This window comes from Phyllobates terribilis, unplaced genomic scaffold (assembly GCF_046119375.1).
Source record: "Phyllobates terribilis strain yellow unplaced genomic scaffold, ASM4611937v1 Scaffold_9__5_contigs__length_417890890, whole genome shotgun sequence".
In the NCBI taxonomy this organism is placed as follows: domain Eukaryota; kingdom Metazoa; phylum Chordata; class Amphibia; order Anura; family Dendrobatidae; genus Phyllobates; species Phyllobates terribilis.
The window spans coordinates 176,948,567-176,967,892 of NW_027362769.1; positions in this window are offsets into that span (position 1 = coordinate 176,948,567).

Below are 19,326 nucleotides of genomic sequence, written 5' to 3' on the forward strand. Positions count from 1 at the left end.
GGTGGTGGTAGAGGTGAGGGCTCAAGAGGTTCCACATATTTCTTGAGCAGAGACCTGTGAAAGACATTATGAATCTTAAGGGCCTGAAGTAGCTCAAGACGAAACGCTGCTGGGTTTATGACTGCGGTTATGTTATAGGGACCAATAAACCTAGGTCCCAGCTTCCAAGAAGGAACCTTCAACTTGATATTCGTGATAGACAACCACACAAAGTCATTCACATTCAGGTCCGGACCTGGCAAGCGTTTCCTGTCAGCCATGCGTTTATACCTGTCTCCCATGATCTCCAAATTACTCAGAACCCCCTGCCGTACCGAGGAGAGCGACGAAGCGAAACGTTCCTCCTCAGAAACTCCCGAAGCAGCTCCCCCACTGAAGGTACCAAACTGTGGACGATAACTGTATACTAAAGAACGGCGACCTGCCGGTAGATTCTTGGTGATGATTATTAATAGCAAATTCTGCCAGCAGTAAGTAAGATGCCCAATCCTCCTGGTTTTCGGAGACTAAACACCTGAGGTAGGTCTCCAAATTCTGATTAATGCGCTTGGTCTGTCCATTCAACTGAGGGTGGAAGGCAGAGGAAAAGGACAGCTGCACCCCCAGTCGAGAACAGAATGCCTTCCAGAACTTGGAAACAAACTGGGTCCCCCGATCTGACACCACATCGGAGAGAACCCCGTGAAGCTTCACAATCTCATTTATGAACACCTGAGCAAGAATCTTGGCGCTCGGAAGTGCCGGTAATGTGAAGAAGTGAACCATTTTACTGAACCTATCTACAACCACCAAATCCACAGTTTTGCCTGCAGATACCAGTAGGTCAGTAATAAAATCCATGGACAAGTTTGTCCATGGCCTACTAGAGATAGGTAGCAGAAGAAGAGTACCAGACAGCTGGGTATGCATAACCTTAGAACGCGCGCAAATACTACAAGCAGACACGTGTTCAATCACTTCCCAATGCAACCCCGGCCACCAAAAATGACGTGAAAGGAGGTCCGCGGTTGCCTTACCACCTGGATAAACAGTAAGCACAGAGTTGTAATGTTCCTTAATTAGGCTATGTGCCCACAATGCAGAAATGCTCCGGATTTTTCCTGAGCATTTCTGCATCTCCCTGGCAGAAAAAACGCATGCGGATTGTGCATGCGGATTGTACATGCGGATTTTCAATCAGGGACAAGCGTTTGTGAAGCACTTTGATCATGCGTTTCCGCATGCGGGTTGACAAGCGATTTTAGCATCACTTGGAAAAGTGCTTGACAACTAGGTCACACTATATAAATCCATGCAACCGGCATATATAGTGTGACCAAGTTAGTTAAAAAAAAAAAAAAAAAAATGGTAAAAAATAAAAAATAAACATTATACTCACCTTCCGATGACCCCTAGTCTCCTTATCCGATGCGTCTGGTCTCCCCGATTGTGTAAAAGGACCTTCCATAACGTCATTTAGTCATGTGACAGGTCACGCGACTGCCGACGTCAGCGGTCGAGTGACCCGTCACATGACTAAATGACATCATGGCAGGTCCTTTCAGACCATCGCGAGCTGCCGGGGAGCCTGGACTCACTGTACAGGAGACCGGGGGCCATCAGAAGGTGAGTATAATGCATTTTTTTTTATTTTAAATTCTTTTTTTTTTTACAGGTTCTATGGTACCCGGGTCTGGAGGAGAGTCTCCTCTTCTCCAGACCTGGGTACCATCCGCAGATTGAATCACTTAATATCCGCATGTTCACATGTAGTCATGCGGATATTTTGCGATTCAATGCAAGTCAATGGCGGCGAAAGCGCCGCGATTACACAAAATAATTGGTATTGCTGCTTTTTTTTCCGCAATGATAATCCGCAGCGGAAATTTCCGCGGCATGTGCACAGCACAGCGGATTATCATTGGGGAACATTGCAGACCTTCTACCAAGCGTTTTTTAAGCGTTTCGGTGGAATTGCCGCTGCGGAAACGCTTAAAAAATGCATAGTGGGCACGCAGCCTTACTTTGCAGCGCAAATTAGATGGTACAAATAACCTTCCTGAAGGGCAGGAGGCAGGGGCGTCCCCCTGAGCCTCCAACACCTCACACTCCAGTTCAGAATATAATGCCAAAATGACTACCCTCTTCTGTAACATCGGGACAGGGTTCTCATGGTCACCACCACCAGCGAAGCTCCTGGACAAAGCATCAGCCTTGACATTTTTGACTCCTGGATGGAAAGTGACAACAAAATTTAACCTAGTGAAAAACAGGGACCATCTGGCTTGCCTAGGGTTGAGACGTTTAGCTGACTGGAGATATGACAGGTTCTTATGGTCAGTAATAACAGCAATAGGATGGACAGCCCCCTCCAACCAGTGTCGCCATTTCTCGAACACCAATTTGATCGTCAAAAGTTCCCTATTACCCACATCATAATTTCTCTCAGCCGAAGACAATTTCTTAGAAAAGAAAGCACTTGGACATCATTTACCAGGGAACAGACCCTAAAACAACACAGCCCCAACCCTCAACCCTGATGCATTAACCTCCACAATAAAGGGTTGGGATTCGGAAACATTGGGTTGACTGAGTATAGGAGCAGTGGCAAAACAGCTCTTTAGGGAGGAAAAAGCCTGGAAGGAAGCATCCGACCTTTTGGAAAAATCAGACCCCTTCCTTGTCATGTCAGTGAGGGGTTTCACAGTTACTGAATAATTTTGGATGAATTTCCGGTAAAAATTAGTAAAGCTCAGAAAATGTTATAGAGCCTTCAGGTTCTAGGGGCGGTCCCAATCAAGGACAGCAGGGATCTTCTCCGGATCCATCCGAAAACCCGAAGATGACAACAAGTACCCCAAAAACTGCACCTCCTGGATGGTGAAAACACACTTTTCCAGTTTGGCATAGAGTTTGTTATCCCTTAATATCTGAAGCACTTGTTTAACATGCCCCCGATGAGTCTCAAAATCAGGTGAATTAACCAAAATATCATCCAGATAGACCACCACAAACCTCCCCACCAAATGATGGAAAATCATTTATAAAATGCTGGAATACCGCAGGTGCATTGGTCAGTACGAAAAGAATAACCAGACTTTCAAAATGTCCTTCCGGGGTATTGAACGCTGTCTTCCATTCATCCCCTTCTCTGATTCTAACCAGATTGTAGGCTCCCCTTAAATCCAACTTGGAGAAAACCTTAACTCCCACAACCTGACTGAACAAATCAGGAATCAGAGGAAGAGGGTATGGATCATGGATGGTAATTTGATTTAATTCCTGGAAATCTAAACAGGGACATAGACCGCCATCTTTTTTCTTCATGAAGAAGAACCCTGCCGCCACGGGCGAAGATAAGGGTCTGATATGTCCTTTCTCCAGACTTTCCGCAATGAAATCCTTCATGGCTTGTCTCTCAGGGCCAGAAAGATTATACAGTCTGGACTTTGGTAGTTTAGCTCCGGGGGTCAGGTTAATAGGACAGTCATATGCACGATGAGGAGACAAATCCTGACACCCCCTCTCAGAAAAAACGTCCTGAAAACCAGACAAAAATGCAGGTAAAGTCTATGCAGAGACTGTAGAAAGGGAAATATTTAAACAGCTCTCAAGGCAGTAATCTCCCTACTCAATGATCTCCCTGGTTTGCCAATCCACCAATGGATTATGTTTCACCAACCAGGGTAGACCCAAAACAATTAGGGTGGGAAGACCGTCCAGGACATAGCAAGGGATTATCTCACAATGAACTGACCCCACCATCAGTCTTACATTATGTACAATCTGAGTCAAAGCTTTCTGTACAAGTGGCGCTAAGTCGATGGCGAAGATGGGAATAGGTTCAGCTAAAGTACAGCAAGCAAGACCATGAGTTCTCACAAACTCAGCATGAACCATGCTGACTCCAGTTCCACTGTCAACTAACACAGAAATTTTCTCGGTTTTGCTATCTAGCACCACCTCTGCTGTCAGGATAAACTGGGAACTGCAGGTTGACGATAAATGCACCCATTGCTTTTCCAACTCCAGACTACCAAGGGTTAATCGAGTTTCCTTTTGCTTAGGAATTGAAGGACAGGCTTCAATAAAATGTCCCTTTTTTACACAAAAAAACCACACGCCCTTCTTTTTGTGGATCTCAGGGGAAATGTACGATGCAGAGGCACCCCCTAACTGCATAGGTTCCTCCACCTCCCCCCGTACTGGTTCACTGAAAGACTGTTCCCCGGGCAAAGGAGCATTACCCTTAAAAGAAGGCCCCAGAGAAGGTGGTCTCACCCACCTATCCCAAAGACGTCTATCAACACGTATAGCCAACAACATGGCAGCCTCCAAGGACTCTGGGGTTTCATACACTGCAAAGCATCTTTCAACTTTTCAGTAAGGCCCTGGCAAAATTGGCTTCTAAGAGCCGGGTCATTCCATTTGGAATCCGTTGCCCATCTGCGGAATTCTAAGCTATACGTCTCCACTTACTGATTCCCCTGATGAAGGCGGTGCAACCTGGACTCAGCTAAGAAGATTTGGTCAGGGTCATCATAAATGAGGGCTAGAGCCCCGAAAAAACCCTCAACAGACTAGAGGCAAACCCCAACCCTGCGGCAAAGAGAAAGCCCAGGATTGAGGATCTCTTTGCAGCAGTGAGATCACAATTCCCACTCGTTGCTCCTCATATCCGGAGGAGTAAGGACAAAGTTTAAAATACAGTTTTCAAGCTTCCTTGAATACAAAAAAATTGTCCCTACCTCCTGAAAACCTGTCCAGGAGGGCAACCTTCGGTTCAAGCTGGATCGGCCTACCCGCGGAGACCCCAACATTAGGGACCTGGATCCGCTGTTGCTGCTGCTGAACCTCATAGCGGAAGTCAGTCACCTCTAGAGACAGCCTGTGCAGCTGCTCTGACAGCTAAGCAATGGAATCCATGACCCAAGAAAAAAAAAAAAACACACCTGAAAAAAAACCACACAAGAAAAAAAACACTGGTAATTTTTTTTTCTATATATGCACTGCCGGTGATAATGTCACAGTGTTGGAAAGACTAAGTGCAACATGAAGAGATGAGGGGAGGGTAGCCCAAACACTAGGGAAAGGGGATAAATCCATATTTTGCATTTCTAAAAAGTATCAAAAATGTATTCATTTTATAGACATTTATCTGGTGCAGACAACCTGCATACAGAAGTCCTATCATAGCTAACTGCAGCAATGGGAGAGCCCCTCACACACTTAGACCCCACTAGATAGAACCATTAAAAGAGGTTTTCTGGGCTTATATGTCACGTACAGTGTGGGAAAGACTAAGTGCAACACTAAGGGATGAGATGAGGGTAGCCCAAACTCTAGGGAAAGGGGGAGTGGAGACCCCTAGGCAGATCTAATATCACCCTACCTGTCCTACCGTCCCTATATAGGTTCCGCTCCAATCGCCGAACAGGAAACTTAATCCCTGAATATCGCTACAGCTAGGACCTAGATAGGGAGGGAAGGGGAACACTAGTCAGTCTCCACTATAAATTAAAGACAACAAGGGAGACAAACAAAGGGGGGAAAACATAGCTTGAGCAGACACCAGAGAGATAACACCAAATGTCCTCCAAGGGCATCGGAGAGGAAGTTAGCCGACTGCTATTGCTACAAGCCTTCACAAAGGAAAATGAGAATATCACCGGCGACTCCCTGAAGCAGACTGAGAGTTAATAAACACCCAGACCAGAGTGTGTCAATCAGAGCAGGAGGGAGGTTGCCGCTGGGTCCAAAAGTGAGAAGGATTAAAAAGACGTCTGCAAAGCCAAACGCAGTGACCTTCTGCTGCCAGATCCAGAGCGACTGTATGTTACATCTGACACACCCGTGACATTATGCAAATAGGAGTAAAAGAGCTGAACTTGTGTAGAGCTATAATATAGTAGTATGGTGATCTCATGGGTTATGGCTGCTAAGTATGAAGTGGTCAAGTCTGATACATACAAGAAATGAGAACTTATGTAAATATAGCAAACCTGATTTGTATTATTTGCTTTAAGAAGTCTCACATTTTTGTTCAAAAATGGCTTTTCCCCTCATTTTTATTGTCTTAGTATATACTAAAAACTGTTATAAACCAAACAATAATTGTGGGTGAATGTTTCATTCTGTAGAATTCATGTGGCGATACTGTACCTGGCAGAATAGTCCTAGATGTATAACTTGGAAGATGCATAGGGATGGTTTCCCATGCGTGACAGCGTGGCAAATCAGGAATGCTTGTGGGCGGAGCCGATTTTTTGGCACGAACAAGCCGGAACCCCGAACACGAACCCGAATTTGAAATGCCGAACAAATTCACTCAACACTACTAGGGATGAAAAGGGGTTCAAACTTGGGTTAGGAATAGGACTAGGGCTAGGGTTAGATCTACAACTAGGAATAGGACTAGGGCTAGGGTTAGATCTACAACTAGGAATAGGACTAGGGCTAGGGTTAGAACTACAACTAGGATTAAGACTAGAGCTAGGGATAGAACTAGAGTTAGAACTAGTTTTATGGATAGGACTAGGGTTAGAGATAGAAGTAGGGTTAGGGATAGGACTAGGGTTAAGGATAAAACTAGGGTTAGGGATAGGACTAGAGCTAGGGATAGAAATAGGGTTAGAACTAGTTTTATGGATAGAACTAGGGTTAGGGATAGGACTAGGGTTAGGGATAGGACTAGGGTTAAAGATAGGGCTAGGGATAGAACTAATTTTTAGGGATAGGACTAGGGTTAGACATAGAACTAGGGTTAGGGATAGGACTATGGTTAGAGATAGGGTTAGGTTAGAGATAGGGCTAGGGTTAGAAATAGGGCTATGGTTAGAAATAGGGCTAGGGCTAGAACTAATTTTAGGGATAGGACTAGGGTTAGAGATAGAATTAGGGTTAGGAATAGGACTAGGGTTTGGACTAGAGTTAGGGATTTTATAATAAAATAGTTACATACAAGAATAGAAGTATAAGAAGTAAAGTAATTTAAAAAAAAGTAGAAAAAATATAATAATGTTAAATTTTTTACTTCCAAAATGTTATCTTGGATTTCAGGAAAATAGGGTCCAAGGGCAAATTATAATTACATGAGTATTTCCTTAAAACACAATATAAGTGCTTGGAGGGCAAAGTGTTCAATACTTGACTGGTGGAAAGGACTCAAAAAATGCTAAAGATCCACCGTAGGGAGCACTAAACACTTGTCTTGCCCCAAGCACTGGCAACTCACACTGCATCATTGATTGCCATTAGTGCAGTAATATGGTTATGTAAATGAGCACCTTTAAAGCTGTTTCCCCCCAAACAACCAAAGGTTAAATGAGTTCCACTTGCAGTTATCGAGTATCCTGCAGTTTCTTTAATGTAGACAAACTCTTCAACCCTATTATTGATCAAAATGAACTTAATGCTACAAAATCTGATATTTTCTGATATTAATCCTCAAAGGTGCAATGGTAGAAATGTGTTAATATTCCTGGAATGCACCGAAAAGTAATGTTGTAGCAGTTACAGCCGTCTGACTTACAATCACCGAGGAGCTCAGCCATCACATGGAGAAAATATTTTATGCTATAGGAAAGTCGGAACGCATAGAAAATGTATGGCCGCCCGCTCAGTACATTCTCTGGAAGAGACATCAGCAATGAAGTCAGCTCAGTGGAAGTTTAATGCTCTGTTTCCATAGATGAATGTGAGTGAATCAACCTCAGGCTTATTGTATATGTTAGAACAGTAAATGTTTCAACGTTTCGCAATATCTGTCTCTTATCCTTGACTAACCTCCAGCAATTAACCAGGCAAAGCTTTGACGGGTGATAAACCTGCCCTCCAGGCCAAGATCAATAGGTGCTGCTCCGCGTATTGATAAATGACATTCTCCAGCTTAAATCAACAGGCAGTCAATTAAAGGGAAGGTGCAACCAGGGAAAGTGATAGATTATGTATCAGGTTTTTAATTAGTAACATGCATTGTTTATGCTTCTTACGTGACTTACGTGATCCACCTGGATGTTAAAAAGAAATCCTGAAATATTGCAATTTTAAACTGTCAATCAGTCATCTCGATATCATAGAAGGCGGGGTCAGAGTCATCTCATTATCATAGAAGGTAGGGTCAACAGAATCATCTCATTGTCATAGAAGGTGGACTCAGCAGAGTCATCTTATTGTCATAGAAGGTGGGGTCAGCAGAGTCATCTCATTGTCATAGAAGGTGGGGTCAGCCGAGCCATCTCGTTATCATAGAAGGTGGGGTCAGCCGAGTCATCTCATTGTCATAGAAGGTGGGGTCAGCAGAGTCATCTCATTGTCATAGAAGGTGGGGTCAGCAGAGTCATCTCATTGTCATAGAAGGTGGGGTCAGCAGAGTCATCTCATTGTCATAGAAGGTGGTGTCAGCCGAGCCATCTCATTGTCATAGAAGGTGGGGTCAGCAGAGTCATCTTATTGTCATAGAAGGTGGGGTCAGCAGAGTCATCTTATTGTCATAGAAGGTGGGGTCAGCCGAGCCATCTCGTTATCATAGAAGGTGGGGTCAGCCGAGTCATCTCATTGTCATAGAAGGTGGTGTCAGCCGAGCCATCTCATTGTCATAGAAGGTGGGGTCAGCAGAGTCATCTCATTGTCATAGAAGGTGGGGTCAGCAGAGTCATCTCGTTATCATAGAAGGTGGGGTCAGCTGAGTCATCTCATTGTCATAGAAGGTGGGGTCAGCAGAGTCATCTTATTGTCATAGAAGGTGGTGTCAGCCGAGCCATCTCATTGTCATAGAAGGTGGGGTCAGCCGAGCCATCTCGTTATCATAGAAGGTGGGGTCAGCCGAGCCATCTCATTGTCATAGAAGGTGGACTCAGCAGAGTCATCTTATTGTCATAGAAGGTGGGGTCAGCAGAGTCATCTCATTGTCATAGAAGGTGGGGTCAGCCGAGTCATTTCATTGTAATAGAAGGTGGGGTCAGCCGAGCTATCTCGTTATCATAGTAGGTGGGGTCAGCCGAGTCATCTCATTGTCATAGAAGGTGGGGTCAGCTGAGTCATCTCATTATCATAGAAGGTGGGGTCAGCCGTGTCATCTCATTATCATAGAAGGTGGTGTCAGCAGAGTCATCTTATTGTCATAGAAGGTGGGGTCAGCCGAGTCATTTCATTATCATAGAAGGTGGTGTCAGCAGAGTCATCTCATTGTCATAGAAGGTGGTGTCAGCAGAGTCATCTCATTGTCATAGAAGGTGGTGTCAGCAGAGTCATCTCATTGTCATAGAAGGTGGGGTCAGCCGAGTCATCTCATTGTCATAGAAGGTGGTGTCAGCCGAGCCATCTCGTTATCATAGAAGGTGGGGTCAGCCGAGTCATCTCATTGTCATAGAAGGTGGTGTCAGCCGAGCCATCTCATTGTCATAGAAGGTGGGGTCAGCAGAGTCATCTCATTGTCATAGAAGGTGGGGTCAGCCGAGTCATTTCATTGTAATAGAAGGTGGGGTCAGCCGAGCCATCTCGTTATCATAGTAGGTGGGGTCAGCCGAGTCATCTCATTGTCATAGAAGGTGGGGTCAGCCGAGTCATCTCATTATCATAGAAGGTGGGGTCAGCCGTGTCATCTCATTATCATAGAAGGTGGAGTCAGCAGAGTCATCTTATTGTCATAGAAGGTGGGGTCAGCAGAGTCATCTCATTGTCATAGAAGGTGGGGTCAGCCGAGTCATTTCATTGTAATAGAAGGTGGGGTCAGCAGAGTCATCTCATTGTCATAGAAGGTGGGGTCAGCCGAGTCATCTCATTGTCATAGAAGGTGGGGTCAGCCGAGTCATCTCATTGTCATAGAAGGTGGGGTCAGCCGAGCCATCTCGTTATCATAGAAGGTGGGGTCATCCGAGTCATCTCATTATCATAGAAGGTGGGGTCAGCAGAGTCATCTCATTGTCATAGAAGGCGGGATCAACAGTCATTTCATTGTCATAGAAGGCAGGGTCAGTAGTCATCTCATTATCATAGAAGGCAGGGTCAGTAGTCATCTCATTATCATAGAAGGCAGGGTCAGTTGTCATCTCATTATCATAGAAGGCGGGAAAAGCAGTCATCTCATTATCATAGAAAGCGAGGTCAGAAAAATCATGTTTAGCATGCTCTCTCATCATCATAACAAGGCTGGTCCACAGTCATCTCATTATCATTACGGGCGGGGTTTTAATGACAGGTGATGTATTGTACTCTTGGCGAATAACAACAGTATGCAGCTCTCCTGTCACTCCCTCGCCCCTGGGGAAGTGATTTTCTTCCGACAACCTGCACCAGTCTATTGACAACTGACACATTTCTGACCATTACTTCCCATTCCTTGCAGCTCAGACATCTTGCAGCGCCGACTATACAAACAACGTGTGCTTCCAATATGTCTCCCCCAGGCAACCGTTTTTAAAAGAAGAAAATAATTAGCTACAACATTAAAAAAAAGAACAAACACATTTTCTGCAGTCGAAATATAATTATTGAAAGTAAAATAATGTTGTATTTCCTTTAGAAGAATAAATTAAGTAAGAAGTTACAAAAATAATAAGAAAGAAAAAAAAAAGCGTCCTTTTTATAAAGTATCAGAGTTTTGAAAACTTCTCTCTGGAATTTTCTTTGAACTGTTCCCTTGTTGCAATTTTCCATTCCACTGGCCTTAATTAGATGCTTTGTAAATTAGCACATTAAAAACCCAAATAATACTGAGCTGAAGTATAATGTAACACACAAAAAAACTGAATCATCGCCATAATTAAGTTCCTAATGTAAAAGCCATTAAAGAAGAAGCTCGAGGTAGGCTCAGTCGTGCAATTATATAGAGACAAGAATGTTCACCTAAAATAGGTTCATGCAAACAGAATTAAAGCGGAACTAAGGTCCCAACAGGAAATGTAACAGTGAAGACCACTGCTGCGTGCAGAATAGAAAACGAGACCCCAGTTCATTATCTATTAAAGAGACAGGCTTCTTTAAATCAGGGCAAATTTGCCCCCCCCTACCCCCTCCCAAAAAAGAAAAAAATCTGATTTGCAGTTTATAAATTCACCATTAATCATAATACTGCAAAGCCTCTGACTGTCTGGAAAATATACACTGACGAGCAAAAGGGTAACAATGTTTAGATCTAGTGACTTTCAGGCTCCATATCTCACCATCCGTTACTGCTTGGAACATGAGACTCCCATCATTTTATAGACAATCGTCTTGGCTATCTCATACATAAATTCGGCTTACAACTATTTAGCATATGATTAGTTCTGCAGATTCTCGTCAGGTCGCTGCATTGTTACTGTTTTGCTTCTGGTGGTGGAGAAATCTTATTATTCCTGTATACTACAAATGACAACCGGTTCTCACATTCCCTAATAGCTCAGTGTGTTATCAGGTTGATTCCCAAGAGAAAGGTCACTGGTGGGAATCGAGGAGCAGCCATGAAGAAGATTTCCCAAGAAAAGAGAACCTGCATCATCCAGCTCATCGATGGAGGTCTCTCAGCCAAGAAAATTGCCAAATTGCATCATGTGAGCGCCATGACAAATGGAAGAATACGAAATTAAGTACATCCATCCATTCAAAAGCCAAGAGGTGGATGTCAAGGAAAATTTCGGGGTTAACAAGTCGCCTTATCACAAGGTCTATCAGTTCTGGCACAACAAACACTGCAGTGAAGAAGGCTTGTAAGCTTCGTAATAGTGACATCTCAGACGTGACAGACGTCCATGCAAGCACCGTGTGATGCGCGATACACAGGTCTGGAATGGTGGCCTGAAAAAAGGTGAAGACGTCTCGACTTCAATATCATCATAAGCATCGGCTCAAGTTTGCAAAAAGTACAAAAAGTGGACAGTAGAAGATTGGAAACGGGTGATTAGGAGCGATGTGATGAAAGTCAATAGACTAGGCTCTGATGGGAGCAAATGGGTCTGGAAGAAACAAGGAAAAAGGGGCTAATGGATCAGGAAATTGAAGGAACTGTTAAGTTCGGTGGAAGAAGCCTGATGATATGAGGTTGTTTCACAGCCAAAGGCGTTGCATACTTGACCAGGTCTGATGGTGGTGTCAATGCTGAGCTATATGTGAGTATCCCACAAGACGAGTTACTTTGTACACTTGAGTACTATGGGTATGAAAATGACGACATAGTGTTCCAACAGGACAGTGACCCAAAGCATACATCAAGATTGGTGAAGAAATGGTTAAGTGACAATGAAGTAGAGGTGTTGGATTGGCCCCCACAGTCCCCAGACCTCAACCCAATCCAACACTTGTGGGTAGGAGGTGATGAAAAACCTGTAGACATACCTGAGTGAGTCGACCAGTATGCACCAACTTTGGGAATGTGTAAAAGAGACCTGGGGTCAGATTTCGGTGGAGACATGTTGGAATCTGATCGAGAGCATGCTCATATGGATTCAGGCAATGCTGAAAGCCAACGGTGGATTTACAAAACACTAACAAAATAATAAAAAATGTAGGTTTTTAGGAGCAAAACAGTAACAATGCAGTGTCATGACGAGAATCTGCATAACTAATCAAATGCTAAATAGTTGCAAGTCAAATTTATGTATCAGATAGCCAAGATGATTGTCTATAAAATGATGGCAGTCTCCCGTTCTCACATAGTGGATGGTGAGATATGGAGCCTGAAAGTCAAAAGGTCAAAACATTGTTACCCTTTTACTCATCAGTGTAATTACACTTTCTAGGGTAGACACTCATGTTTTTTCATTTTTATATTATGGAGATTTTTCTTTTGTCTTTAAAAATATGACTTGTCTATCTCACGATCCAGGAAGCACACTGTCTGTGATACACAAGCCTTAGTTTTAGGATTTTTCTTCATTTGTAAAATTAGGAATATTAAATTTCTCTATTTGCACTGTCTGAAGAATAAAAAATGCTGTTACTAAGGTGCTGTTACTGCAGTAAATCTTAGATCAATAAATTCACAGTGGCACTGGCTCTGCATATCCAGCACCTCTCTATTCACAGTTATTACAGTCACACTATCTCTGCAGGTCCAGCACCTCCCTATTCACAGTCACACTGACTCTGTAGGTCCTACACCTCCCTATTCACAGTCATAATAATTCTGCAGGTCCAACACCTCCCTATTTACAGTCACACTGGCTCTGCAGGTCAAGCACCTCCCTTTTCACAGTCACACTCACTCTGCAAGTCCAGCACCTCCTTATTCAAAGTCACACTGACTCTGCAGGGCCAGCACCTCTCTCTTCACAGTCACACTGACTGTGAAGCTCCAGAACCTAACTATTCATAGCCACACTCACTCTACAGGTTCCGCATCTCCCTATTCACAGTCACCTTCACTCTGTAGGTCCAGCACCTCACTATTCACAGTCACACTCACTCTGCATGTCCAGCACCTCCCTTTAAACAAGACAGAAATAAGTGCACCCTCCGGAGTATTAGTCTACAGACACTTTTCTGTTCATTAACTCTCATATAAAGTGTGATTTCCTTTTCTTGACCCCTTTTGCCCTTAGTGACTGTTCCATATACAGTGGATGAAATAAGTATTGAAGAAGTCACTAATTTTCTAAGTAAATATATTTCTAAAGGTTTCTTTCTCATTATTACACATAATTTATGGACATCTATGGTGATTTCGATGGGTTGTTAATGACATTTGGGGACAATTTCATGTGTATAGCAACTTTAAAAACAAATATATTTACTTAGAAAATTGGTGATGTGTTCAATACTTATTTCACCAGCTATATATGAGGACTCATTTAGAAAAAAATAAAAAAGAATTAAAGAGTAAAAAATATGAATAATACGTTTTCGTTCAGATAACTTGTCCTGCGTGATCTTGTACTGTCCCATATAACTTGCTCGTCCCTTTTTCCATTCTGCTCCTTACTTTCTATCAGCTGGAACAGGTAATGTATTGTAGCTCTGTGAGTCAGGCGATTGGGGAAAGGCAGACGGGGCCACACGAGTTGACCTTCTAGGAACGGTTTGTTCTTGGCGTAAACTCAAGATTCCACATAGCTTCAAGCTCACTTGTCAAACAATAGTTTGCATCAGAATCTTTATCCTCCACAGGTACAAGTCCTATAAGATCATCATCTCCTTTATTGGACATATAAGGGGCAATCTCCCCATGACTTTGGCTTCTGTGTCTGATACATGTGGGGGTCACATCTATTGGTGTAGTCTTAAATTTTTGCTTCTCTCCTCTTGGATAATATAACACCACATCAAAATGGAAATTGATACAAAACGTAACGCTACATCTTCCATGAGATGTAGGCTGTCACATTGTTGCTCCTAAGTAGGAAAAGTGGGAAAAGTGCTCCGAGTAGGGAAATAGCAAAAAAAAAGAAGCGTCTGACACTAAAAAATGCTACAATGCTAATACTTTACTGTAACTGCAACTTCTGGAGGCAGACTGCACAGCCACATGTTGATATGAAGGTCAGAAAATTAAGGTTCCACTTCCCGATTCCTTAGTGGAATTTTAGCCTCTTGGGGGCATTTGTGGCGCATCCATTGCATTGCAGCCATTGGAGACTTCTTTGCCCTTTGTGATACATGGAGCGGTGGCCGTGCTTGCAAGCAATGAAGTCTACAAGAGTTATGGAAATAGTCAAGCAAGCAGAGCTATCCATTACAGACGCCATTCCTCAAACAAGGACACAAGTTTATCCGGCATTTATGACATTTTCTGTATTCATGCTGTAAATAACAGGATATGGGAATATCCCTTTAAGACAGTAACACTTTAGGCTGAATTTAACCAGAGAGAAAAATAGATTCTGGTGTTTTCTCAAAGCTCCAACCTTTTGGCTCCTTCGGGAGATAAATTCTTCACAGATTCTTCCTACTCAGTTCCATAGTGGATGGGAACAACGACAACTGGGCTTCCCCTATTCAAGGGTCCCAAAGTAGCCACTTGTTCTGCCTCTAAATATACTTTTTATACTTTTTAAAGGTTTCTCCAAAAATTGACCTTTCATTATTTCCCAAAAGCAAAGGTCATTAGTATCGGATTGGTGGGGGTCCGACACCTGGCACTTCCGACATTTAGCCTCCTTCCTACAGTAGTCACTTCTGGGCACCGCAGATCAGATCTCATTCACTTGAATAGTAGTGACTTACATTATCTGAGAATGGCCACTCCACAAAGTGCGGAGCTATGTTGTTCATGTCTGGTGGCGGCAGCACCTGCACATGGTTGATTGGTGGGGTGCTGGATATTGTGTTGATCTGATATTGATGATCTGATGTTGAAGTCCCGGTTACCCCCCTTTAGGACTAACTATGTTTAGTGGGAGAATTTGGAGATACTACCGACCTGATGATTCTCAAGGATCGGCACCTGGTGACGTGTTGCCTTTAAGGCTGCAGACAGTTTTTTTTTGGAGATTTTACAATGTACAGATCCTAATCCGCATGATATCGGGAGAAGAAGGAAAATAACGAAACAAATTTCTTAAACCTTTTGTGTCAGTTTAGTGGAAAAAAAATAAACAGGAACATATTTGGCTCCTGAGGGAGAAGAAAAAGCGAGGGAAGAAGGTTGTGTCCGTTAGAAAGCAGAAGGATCAGCAGAATTCTTTCCATTTTACACACGGCTCGTCATGAAATTCTTAAAATGACAATAAACCGATAAGAAGCGAATGTTTGGCTGATTGTCTGTAAAGCCCCATGTCAGATCTCAGAGCTCCGCGTGGAGCTCAGGGTGAGATGATAAGATTAGGAGAGTTGGCGCAGAAGTCCCCATCAATACGATGAGTCAACACAAACGCCACATCAGATGCATGGCACGCCGGCCCCGCTCCTCCGCTGCCTCTATGCTACTGGCTGCGATAATAAAAGTATCAGAAATCTCCAGCACGATGCACTGGAGAGATGAGCGATGCCAAGAGAGAAAAGTCACATGGAGAGATTTGTAAATGACTTAATAGAAAACTCCAATCAAGTTCATTAAAAAAAAGTGGGTAGATTTTATGTTACTGTCCACATTAAAAATAATTTGAAACATTGCAGTTTGCACCCGCTGGCCGCTAAAGCAAAAACACTAGGCTGATACTTTGTTCTATTCTACAGCTCAAATGTCAGCTTTGCTGTATAGACTGGAATGGAATAAGCAGAGTCATCTCAATATTATTAAAGGGAAGATGAAGGGGATATCCAGGATTTAGAATAAATCATCAATAGTAGCTGAGCAGCAGGATAGGTGATACATTGCTGATCATTAGTGGTCCAGATGTTGGGCCTCCACACAATCCCATGAACTGGGCTCCCAAATGTTAGAATGAAGAGCTGGACGCGCACTGTCTGGATCTAGCTGAGCTCCTGCACGTTCCTCCGAGACTCTGCAGCCTCTCATTCTAAAGCTGCAACAACCCTTTTAGTATAATTTGCAGAATAATAATAGATAATATAATAATAGTCCTGTTCCTGCTGGGGTTCTGTTACTATGTATCAGTCCCGTTCTGGACTCCAAGTTTATAGCAATTACTCACTCTGATACATTGGAGCAAACTTATAAGTTAAAGATGAAGGTGAGTGAATCAATTCACAAGACCCTGATGCAGCGGCCATGTCAGTATTCTGTGGCCTTAGGACGAGAGCCTTGTGAGCTTCCTCCAACCTGCTGGATTTTCCAGCGCCTTTTCTGATAAGTAGTCCTGGCGCGGCGCCATGCTGTCATCGGGGTACATTGATGACATCGCGCTAGGACTTCAAAAGGCGCTGGGGACTTCAGCAGGTAGGAGGAGGTCCGCGGGGCTTCAATCCAGAATATTAACATGGTCGCAGGACCTGGGTAGTAGTGATTTATTCTCACATTTTCTACGTAAGGGATATTCACATACTTGGGGTCCATTTTTTTTTTACTTTAATGCAATGGATTGTGGGTTAAATATAATTTAGTTTCATTAAAACTTTTGCCAGGATTTAAGGCCATTTATTTCCCTGGCTGAAGAATTAGATTAACTAAGAATCAAAGTCATAAATCAGTGAGAGGAGCTGAGTAAAAGACATAAGAGTTCACTGACTGATTCTTAGTTCACCCATTCTGCAGCCAGCAATAGATGGGGCTACACATAAGGCAAACGGTGAAAAATTTCAAATGGAACCTAAATGCTAATTTTTTTTTTTTAACCCAAAAATATACATTTAAGTAAAAAAAAAAAATGCTCATATCCTTTAGGTCGAGAGAACATGGATTGGTGGATTTATGACAGCAAGCAGAGATCTTATACTGGTGAAAAGGTTAAACACAAAGTATATTAGGAAGCTACAGCTATTAAAGGGGTTGCTTAGCAAAGGCAACGACTAAAATCTGAGAGCTGCCGCAGAGATCAGTTACAGCGCACAAGTCCGGCTGCCGAAACTCTGCCGGGTTATTACTGTGCATGGATGTCCGGCCATTATATGGTTATGTGATCAAACAATGAGTATATAATGGGTGTGGTGGGGCTGTATACAGCATGTGAGACTGTATGGAGAACTACAGGGTGCGGTATATAATAGTAATATAATGCGTCATGCCACGTGGAGCCGTCAGACGCTGTGCACATTACTGACATTTGTACCATATTCTGCGCTCTCTATATGTCATGTATGCATAACTCCGAGCCATGTGGTCTCCATTATACGGTACGTCTATATATAGCTGTAAGATATACGCCGCTGACAACTGCTTCCTCTCCGTCCATTTTCCACAATTATGTAAGCTAATTATTGCCGCACTGCATTCTGCAGAGACGTAACGTGCGGCCCGTCCCTCGCCGCCTCATATTACGCTCATGCTGAGCTCGGTTATACTGTACATTACTGTACACGGGACTTGCAGATATTAAAGGGACCATGAAATGGGGGGGACCTGCCACAGGGCATCCGACATCTCCATTATAGTAAATGGCGACACCAGCGGCACAGCGCGGCCGTCCTGCGCCCCCAAGTGGTGGACCGATAACACTCCGAGCCCCCCAGTCCAGTATTAGACCCCTTATTCCCGAGCTCATGTATTGTAAGAATATTCTGATGTAATTAGTTTTTTTTCTGCTTTTTAATTAAATCTGAAAATAATGTAGAAAAAAAAGTTCTACATTGTTACATTGTTATAATTGTTTTTCCGTTTTTAATTACTTTTTTTTGTATGGAACTTTTTTTTTATTACGCTAGACCTAGCCCCATTTCTAGACCAAAGCATAGCCCAAAACCTAACATCAATCCTAACCCTAAGGGAGAGATTTTGTGACCTCACAATATTTGGTGACAGCGATGACCGCCCGTATAATATGCTGCTCTCAGATTAAAAAGCAAAAACCTGTTGACACATTCGCTTTAATATTAAGCTCCTGGGTCCCAATGCAAAGTCTATAACAGGACCCCACCTATCAAGTGCCACTTATAATACTGGGGTCTTCTATGTAACTTTCCCCCCTCCTGAGCCAGGAGTTACTGCCACCGCTGCACTCTGCTTATATCATTGCTCACAGCAATGCGGCTCATTGGACATGGCCATCATCCCACCTACTACACCTCCTTCCCTGCAACTATCGGCTGTTTCTATATTACTCCATTAACTTCAATGGTAGATTCACATGTGACGTTTTATCTTGTCGTGGATTTGGTTGCTACACAGGTATTACAGCACTGCAAATGGTATCTTCTCCTGTAAAAAGCAATGATTTGCTTTAGCAGAGTCCCATAAAAATACTTTACAGGGAACTAGGGATGAGAGAACCCGAACTGTAAAGTTTGGGGTTCGTACCAGACACCAGGTATCCGGTACTGAACTCTGAACACGGACTTCTCCCGGAAGTCCTTGAGAAGTCTGTGTTACTGTTCGGAGGTCGGATGCTTAATAAAGCTTGTTGAAAGACTGCTGCGCAGCCAATCAACAAGCTTGTAGGCTGTGGACACTTCCACAGCCATCACAGCCATGCTAAGTATTGGCATGGCTGTGATTGGCTGGCACCACCCGTGACCTGACCTGTATAACCGCCGGATCACAGGTGGCGCCGCCATAGTGCTCTGACTATCTGACTAGCATAGGGACAGCTCGAGTGAGGGACCGTGTAAAATAAATAAGTAATTAAAAAAAGCAATGTGAGGTCCCCCGTATTTTTAATAACCAGCCAAGGGAAAGCAAACAGCTGTGAACTGGTCTTATTATGCTGGGAAGGAGCCAATATCCATGGACCTTTGCCTTTGCTCATTATTAAAAATGGGGGAACCCCCCAAAAAATGATGTGGGGTCCCCTGTATTTTTAATAACCAGCTAAGGCTAAGCAGATAGCTGTGGGCTGATATTAATAGGCTGGGATGGTCCATGGATATTGGCCCCTTCCC